Below are 9,667 nucleotides of genomic sequence, written 5' to 3'. Positions count from 1 at the left end.
TAAATGTGTCCCGGACTGTGAAATCTGATCTCCCTCCATGAAATCTGTATAGTATAGGGTAAAAGCACACAAGACTGAATCCAAGCATTAGCTACAAATTAAAAAAACAAAACATTCTCTATCAAATTTAACAAATGGAATAGAAATGAAGCAAAGGAAACAATGAACTGTACAAATGTCATTTTTAGGCATCAAGTGTCAGGGACTTACCACTACTTTCAAAATGCTCCCTTGAAGTCTTTAAACCATGATTTGAGGACTTCAGTAGCTCAGACACAAGTTAGGGGTTTGTTACAGGAATTGGTGGGTGAGATTCCATGACCTGCGTTTTGCAGGAGGTCAGACTAGATGATCATAATGGTCCCTTCTGACCTTAAAGTCTATGATTCTATGATTCTATGATATTGAACACTTATTTCTGCAAGCTGATACACCCATGAATGCATACTTATTTTCAGCATTTTTTCTTGCTATACTATCCACAGAAGAGAGACTAACTGGCATTCCCCATCCCAATCAGCGAAGGTTAACCATCTCCTTTGGCTCAATGGCTACTAAATAGGCCCACCTTCAGGGCCTGCTCTACTTGGAAGAAGCAAGCTTAAAAGAGAGAACTCACCACAGGAAAGGGCAGTAACCAGTAGGAAAACTGAGAGATAGTGGGCACTTGTAACAAAGTTGTTCGGAGGAAGACAGCTTGTAAACCTCTGCCGCTCACAAGGCCTAACCAGACCAGGGACAAGATGATTGTCAAAAGGGAGGTTTGAAGATAAACTAACTCTGACCCGGGGTTTAGCTGTACCTAACTACCATAAACAAGCCAGGCCTCTATAGATTCTCCTGAAGGAAAACCCAGAGCTTAAACATCCTCTTAAATGGCAGATCCCTATACCTGTGAATCTGGAAAGACTGGAGCAGGGTTCCAAAAGGGGGGAAAGGCCTTTGGAAGAGAAAGAGACTCTGAAAATGCACAAACGGGGGCCTGGTAGAGACTTAACGTATCACTCTCGCCTATTAACCTTTTCCATGTCAGACTATGAGAGGTTGGCTTGAAACAAATTGTTGGTATCCAAGTGTCCCTGTGTGACGAAGTGGGAACGTTCTTAATGTTTTCTCTGAATACTGTGTGGGTGCCTCAGTTTCCCCTATGCAGTTCTTAAGTATCTAGGTGGTGGGGTAAGGGAGTGTGATTGTCGCAGAGTCCTAGAGGCCAGTGTGATGGTGTCTGCACAGAGAATGGCCAACACCCTGTCTCCTGGCAACTGATGGCCTGGGCCCCTTCTCTGCAAAGGTGCCAACTGAAGGTGTTGGAGAACAAAGAGATCAAGTGGCCTCCTGGCCCGGGGAAAGAAACAAAGGCCAGAGGAGGGGTGAGAGAGTGGCAGTTTGGAGCTGGCTGGGGAAATGGAGGGAGGCTCAGATGGGGCTCTGGCCTCTCTGCACCCCAAGACGGACCTGACTGAGGGGTCCTGTTGTCTGTACCTACAAGCTCTGTTTTAGACCATGTTCCTGTCGTCTAATAAACCTTCTGTTTTACTGGCTGGCTGAGAGTCACGTCTGACTGTGGAATTAGGGTGCAGGGCCCTCTGGCTTCCCCATGAGCCCCACCTGTGCAGACTCGCTGTGGGAAGCGCACGGTGTGAAAAAGGGGGTGCTGAATGCTCCGGAGTCAGACCCAGGAAGGTCGAAGCTGTGTAAGCTTCTTGCCCTGGAGACAGTATGCTTACAGAGAGGAGGCTTCCCCAGAGTCCTGACTGGCTTCATATGGAGTAGTCCCAGAGCATTACCCGGTGACTCTGTGACATCCTGAAGTTTGAGACCTATGTCTGAACTTTGTGACTTAAGTTCATCCTTACATATTCTGTGAACCAGGATGACTCTGTAGTAGCTACCACAAGACTTAGAGTGAGCAAAGTCACCTAAATCTGCCCCCAAAGCAAGAACAATCCCCCTGAAAAGGGAAATGTACTACATGACCTCATAAAAATCTTTCATCTCTAATTTCTAGACCATAGAATATCCATCTATCTTGGAGTTTTGCACCTGTCTATAGTAATACTGAACCAAATATCTGCGCCTATTCTTATGAAGAATAATGGTGCAGAGTATGTGCCCTTCCACTTCTTAGCATGTAAATTACACAAAGTTACTGACATGTAGCTAACACCCCCCTGTATAACACCTGTGAATTTTGCTCCAGGACTGAGTGTGTCTACATAGCACCTGGGAGGTGCTAGCACACTAAAAATAGCAGTGGCTCGGTCTAGATCCCCCAAGTATGTATCCGGGGGTCAGATGGGCTTGTACATGGGTGACTAGCCCAAGCCACCACCTGAGCCATTGCAGCTACACTGTATTTTTAGCTCACTAGCCTGAACAGAGCATGTATATATACCCGAGCTGGGAATCAAATCTCCCAGCAGCTTTGTAGACATAACTTTTGTGAGTTTGCTAAAGTCAAAATGTTTTGCTCTTTTCCTGAACTATATTTTTAAATGTAGATTTCTTTACTAAAGTGGCAAATTTGTACTTGTAGCAAATTTGGGACTTTTGACATTTTCATCACAAAAAGCTGTGTTAGTTGACAAACAAGGAGACTTGCAAATACCTGAGAATACGAAAATTCAAGTGCAAAGCTAGACTTGCAAAGCTAGTGTGGTAGTTTCTCTCACCTCCAGTCCAAATGATTTGAGTCTGATTAAACTTGCACTTGCATCAGTTTAGATCAGGAGTAATTCAATTAAATCAATGGATTTGTACCAGAAAAAAAACAGAGGAGAATTGGGCCCTTTGTATGCTATTCAACTGGAAGTTCCTTTGCTGGAGGTGAGAGCAGCAGATGGGGAAATATTCACAGCATTTTAACACTACCTTGAATTAAGCTGCAAAGATTCATAGATTCCAAGGCCAGAAGGGAACATTGTGATCCTCTAGCCTGACCTCGTGTATAATGCAGGCCATAGAACTTCCTCAGAGTAATTCCTAGGAGACACCTTTCAGAAAAACATCCAATCTGGATTTAAAAATTGTCAGTGATGGAGAATCCTCCACAACCCTTATTAAGTTGTTCCTATGGTTAATTACTCTCACCATTCCTCCATAACCCTTATTAAGTTGTTCCTATGGTTAATTACTCTCACCATGTATGCCTTATTTCCAATCAGAATTTGTATAGCTTTAACTTCCAGCCATTAGATCGTGTTATACCTTCCTCTGCTAGACTGAAGAGCTCATTATCAATATTTGTTCTCAATGTAGGTACTTCTAGAAGGTAATCAAGTCACCCCTTAACCTTCGCTTTGTTAAGCTAAATAGATTGAGCTACTTGAGTCTAACACTATACGGCATGTTTTCTAATCTTTCAGTCATTCTCATGGCTCTTCCCTGAACCTTCTCCTGTTTATTAACATCCTTCTTTAACTGTGGGCACCAGAATTGGACACAGTATTCCAGCTGTGGTTGCACCAGTGCTAAAGATAAAGATAAAATAACTCTCTACTCCTACTCAACATACCGCTCCGGACCCCTCAGTCAGGTCCGTCCTGGGGGGCAGAGAGGCCAGAGCCCCATCTGAGGCTCGAAGGATTGTAATAGCCCTTTTGGTCACAGTGTTGCACTGAGAGAACTTGCAAAGATTGTGGAAACAGCATCTCTAGCTGTGATGATGATCATAACACCCTTTGAGCCTTGCTTTCTATAGGATAAGATGTGCTGTAGTAGTTGTATATTGACCTAGGGGGTTATTTCATAATGAAGGGACAAGGCTCACAGTTATATATCTTTATGCTCAGCAGAACTACAAAGCACTAACACAGTAAGATGTTGTAGTATTTTGAAAACAACTCTCCCAATGTAAAAACCATTATAGATAGGTTTTTGCTCTCAGATTATTCTTTCTGTGAGTGAGGTCTAGCTCGGCTCATGTGGCAGATAGATCTAGCTTTTCACTTGAAATTAGAGCAGACACTGGATGTGTTGAAATAGAATTTATGTGAGGAAGATGGGAAAAGATCTATAAGGGATGAGTGCGGGAAAATTTCTTTTCTGTGTGAAGGAAGATAAGTAGCACAAGGCAAGAGTAACGAAATACAACATGTTCCAACAGGCAAATGGCTGTACTTTTAATAAACTTTGGAAAAAAGCCACCCAATTCAACATAACAACTTACAGTACTATTCTTCTGTCATTGTCTCTCAGACATTAGAACGTTAGAACCATTGCTTATAAAGATACTTCTTGACTATTATGTTTGATTTGAAGATTGACCTACTGTAGCAGTAGGCTGCTGAAACTTGAGTGAAACACAGAAAATACACACACTTAGCTTGCGTGTGAGGTACTGAAATGAAATATATACCCAAGAGATGGCACTGTACCTAGGTAATATTGGAGCTGAAAAGATTTAAGCGTATAGGTTTTGTTGCAGCTACAAAGAAACTCGGAGCCCAAACCAGCTCCCACTAAAGTCAGTGGCAAAAGTTCCACTGACTCCAGTGGAAACAAAATCAGGTTCTTCAACCTGGATTTTTTAAGGATTTAGGCAAGCACCCATGTCAATTTCAAAAATAAGATTCAGGTGTTGCAATCCTGAGCACAGTGACGTCGAATACCTTTAAAATTCTGGGCCTTGGGATCCATTTTTGTCACATGCTGAGCTCCCTCAGCTCCTCTTGAGTTTGTCATTCCAGGTACTCGGTCTCTAGGAAAAGCTTACAGATTATGGGGACTGGATATCTGAACAGACTGGTAATGATGGTGGCAACTATTGGGCTCCTAATGATTATAGAAATTGTGACAGTGAATGTTGTGGAATCACTGAACCCAAGCCTTTCCAGCGCAATTCAGAATGTGAATGGAGATGCCAGCTAGTGGTGGAAAACTGGGTTCAATTCCCTAGTATGGACAAGGTTTATGTGAAGTAAATATTTCTTGCCGATCAACTTTTGTATATTTTCCTACATACAGTAAGTTTCTTGCTTTTCTCCATCCAACAATTTCAGAAACTTGAGCAACAGTCAATTATATTAATTCCAAGAATGGTTTTTAACAAAAATGCAAATGCCTTGAGGTTTCTCAACCTATTTCATAACTTCTTGCTCACAACCATAGCATAGCAACAAAGCAAAAAACAAAATAAATTAGCCATCATACACACACGAAAGTTTCATGGGGATAATCATACATTTAAAAGCCATAAGTATTAGAAGAGGTTACTGAGTAATTCCAGTTAGGCTTATTGCTCAGTGCATGATCTTCCACAGCATCATGTTGAATCAGATGGAACAATATAAGGCAAATCATCATCAAGATGACCTGGATATCTGAAATCACTGATCCGTAAGACTCACTATGTATCTTAAACTTACAGACGGCCTAGACACTATGGTGACAGCCATTTTACAAACAGATAAGATGAATAAATACATCTGAACAGGGGAATATCAAATAGGAATAAGGAGGTGGCATAACCTATCTATATGGCATTAGGCAGACCGGTATTGGAATAGTGTGTCCAGTTCTGGTGCTAACGCTTTAAACAGAATGTTGAAAAATTGGAAAGGGCTCCAAAGAGAGCCCTACTGCCCCATGGTGGGGAGTCCACACCTACACCCTTGTAGGCCCAGGGGGTGTTGGGTGGCTAAACAGAACACTTAAAACAAAATCCACCTAAATTATTTTAGCATGAGACCCATATACTATTTAGTTATTTTTCTTTCCAGAAAAACAAGATATAGATCATGTCAGTTTACAACATGAGGTAGTGCAATTGGGATGACTTAATGTAATCAGTTTCACGCTGTTGGAGAAATGCTTCACAATACCGAAATATGTCAGTTTGGAAAACAAAAGAAGATGGCAATTGTGAGTATAATAAAAAGTAAACCCTAGGGATATAGGGCAACTAAATCCATCTTCCACTGGATATAGTATTCTCCAGTTACTTCAATAATCTGTAGTGCAGTGAAGCTGGGTTCTGATGTATTTCTCAGAGTGAGCAGTGGAAAGCCAGTCTTTGCAGTGATCTGCACCCACTGCAATCCACACTGCAATCTGTACAGTCTTTAAAGGGCTTTGGGATCCATTTCTGTTAAGGCACGAGGTAAGATTCTCCTTAATATAATGGAATCTTTAAATTACATATTCTGTACAAAACTTCACATCCTGTGGGAGCAGTGGTTTGCAGATATTCAGAGCACTCAGACCCTATAAACATTCACACATTCTATTTTACATAGGCCATTCAGTGACAGCGGCTACAAATTTTCTCACTCTGTCGTCGTCAAAAGTAGTTGCTTGATTCACGATGTCATCTGATGTCCCCAAAGATACATTATCCATATTATATCAATCTCAGGGCCAAATCAGCATTCAGATACCACAGTGTTGGGCCTTACAGAAAACTCTAACATAGATCATGATAATCCACAATGTGGGCTGACAAGAAAACCTCATAAATGGATCCTTGTATTCCTTTAAAAATTCCTTCTTTTGGGAAGATTTTATCTGTGTGGGGTTTTAAACTAGCTGAAAGAACCAAACAATCCTCTCTCTTTATAATCCAGAACAGGATAACTCATGCAGAGAGAACAGGATAACTCATGCAACACACAATCTTTGAATTTTTCAGAGTTTTAAAGCATATACCTCCAAATGCTATGGGTGTGACTCTCTGCTTGCTTGTAACCATGTAAATCCTATCAATGGAGTTACAGTGGTATAAATGGAGTGTAAGTGAGCACAGAATCAGGTCCTATGAGTCTTCTGCCGTCAAGAACAAATTACTTCCCCAGGTCATCCTAACTACACCCCACTTGTTTATCTCATTCACCTGTTCTATCGTCTCTCAGATTGCAAGCACTTCAGGAGCAGGTGTAAGTGGGGGAATGGTCCCACTATTGTGGGGAACTTTCCTGGCTTCTGCACTACCCCAGTGAAATGGGCTAGAGGAAGGATCTGAGTCCTCTCTCCTACTTCCTTTTCCCAGAGGCCTCCCTGCCCTTGAGGACTCTCCTTCTACTCTCCTGTCTGGCAGATTTTTTGTAACCCCAGCAGGGCTGGGCCCAAGATTGGGAGTCAAGCCTCCCAGAAATCCTGCTGTGGTCACCTAGGACAGGGGCTAGGGTGTCCCCATTCCAGGGTACTCTCTCTGCACTGGACACTTCCCTGACCCATTGATCACTACGTACAATTTAAAGCAAATACAATTTATTTAATCAGCAATTAATTTAAAAAAGAATAAGGAAAAATGGGAAAGGTTAAAGGGAAACACATCACCCCGCTCTGTGGCAGGGAACATCACAAACAGTGTCTCTGGAATGTCAGGGCAGTTCACAGTCTGTTCCTTGTAAGTCCCAGGCCTTCTTCTCAGGCCCTGGCTGTGCTGCAGGGATGCTGTGGGTTGGACACTTGCTCTGGGGGTGGCCACACACCTCCAGGCTTTGGGTGGTGGGACCCTTCTTCCCAGCATCAGCCCCACATCAGGTTAAGATCCCCCTCCCAGTCTGGCCTGCAAGGACCCTTGGCTGGGGGTGTCTTTCTGCGCTGGGCCCTTTGCCCGGGGTTTCCCCTTGGCTGGCCCCAGTGGCTCACCGCACCCGGCTCCAGACTGCTCCAGCTCCAGCCCCAGCTCCACTGTTCTAGTTTTGGCTCCGCTCTGCCTCAGCACGGATGCTGCTGCTCTGCCTCCAGCCCCCTGGGCTGCTTCTCTGACCCCTCTGGCTCTGTGGCTGCAGCCCTGCTCCCAGCACAGAATCTGCTCTCCCTGGGCTGTGTCTCTGGCTTTGGGGCTGCAGCTCTACTCCCAGCACAGGATCTGCTCTCTCCTTGGCTCGGCCCCACTCTGTCTGTCTGACCTAGGGTGACCAGACAGCAAATGTGAAAAATCGGGACAGGGATTTGGGGGGGGGGTATAGGAGCCTATATAAGAAAAAGACCCAAAAATCGGGACTGTCCTTATAAAATCGGGACATCTGGTCACCCTAGTCTGACCCAGGGCGATTCCAGCTCACATGGAGGATGGGACCTTTCTGACCCCCTAAGTCCATCATTAGCCTGTCTGCCCTGTCAATCAGGCTGACCTGGAGCATTGGCCTCTCCCCATTGCCCCAGGGGACTGTCAGTCTCAGGGTCCTGGTTTCCCATCAGGGCCAGCTCCGGGCACCAGTGTTCCAAGCAGGTGCCTGGGGCGGCAGTTCCTCCAGCCGCGGCAGCAATTCGGTGGCAGCTTTTCCCCTTTGCCAGCCACGGCGGCAAATCGGCAGCAGCTTCTTCCTTTTGCTGTCCGCGGCGGCCGGTTTTTTTCACTGCTTGGGGCAGCAAAAACTGGGACCTAGCCAACCAAAACCCCCCACTGAATTTTAGCCCCTTATACAGGGACTGTCACTGACTGATTGTTTCTATCCTGCCTCGCACCACGGGGCCCTAATCTGGATTGCCTCTAGTGCTACTTCAATATAAATATTAAATAACAACAACAATTTTAAATGAGGTAGCCCTATAGTGCTTGTGTGCACAGCTGCCAGAAGCCCATCAGTGCTGTTGATCCTGCATGCTGCTGAGTGCCTTCAACTCCAGTTTTAGTCAATAAGAACTAAGGAAGCTCAGCACTTTGACGGAGGTTCTTCAGACTCTTGAAATATCAGCCCCAAAGTCATTCGAGGCATTCCTAACCTCACTCCCACTCCCCATCCCTTCCTCTTCTCGGGGCTGGAAATACTACTTATGCAGAACACCCAACTCCTGCAGTCTAGAAGTGAGTGACCACGTTTGAGCCTAACCCTCAGATTGGCATATGGGGGTAAGATACAAGTCCAGGAGTAGCAACAGCTTCTTTCTTACACATCGCTGTGAACAAAATTATAGCACCTTGCCGTCTTGCACAATAAGTAAGCCTGCTTTGATCAAAAGCAAGCCTGTAACCAACAGCGAAGAAAACTGAATTTTAATGAAGTTAATGTTTTTTATTCTGCTAAATATATATACAAACCTCACATTCTCTGGAACTTTCAGTGTATGATGGTATTTTAAACATGTCAAGTTCAAATAAATACACCCTAAAGGTTATTTACATTTGTTGATTAGCTACATTAATAAGTCAGACAAAAAGGTCTGGTTTACATTAACCATTTGAATGACGTAATCTAATTTTACCTGACAATAGCATAACATAGGGCCAAGTCTTTTGATAAATTAGAATACTAGCAATCAAAAGACAGAAATAAAAGGGCTGGAGTAAACTAATGAGTCTCAATGTATCCTTGGAAGGCTCTACCACACGTGCTACACTGTTTTAATAAATTAACAGATGTTTATAAATGGAGTAGTGGCCAGGGGTCTGAAGTTCCATGTAATGATGACGTGGGCCCTGGTCCTGGAATGAGCTACATACATCTTCAGTCCCAGTCCTGAAATGGGGGCCTCTGCCCACATGGACCTTATTGCAGGATCAGTGCCTTGCTTTTTACAGACCTAGTTCTGCATGACACTGAGCATCTTCAGCAGGGAAATCTGAGAGGGCAGACCTCTGTGGAGCCCTACTGAAGTCAAAGGGGCTCCACACAGATGCAGGCAGGTCCACCTGTGCAAAGCCCAGTGACTTCAGTGGGGTTCTGTGCAAGCCAAGTGGAATTTGCTGAAGGATGATGGCCTTCCTGCATGCTACTAAGCA

The sequence above is a fragment of the Lepidochelys kempii genome, chromosome 9 (assembly GCF_965140265.1).
Source record: "Lepidochelys kempii isolate rLepKem1 chromosome 9, rLepKem1.hap2, whole genome shotgun sequence".
Lineage (NCBI taxonomy): Eukaryota > Metazoa > Chordata > Testudines > Cheloniidae > Lepidochelys > Lepidochelys kempii.
This window is presented reverse-complemented; position numbering follows the sequence as displayed.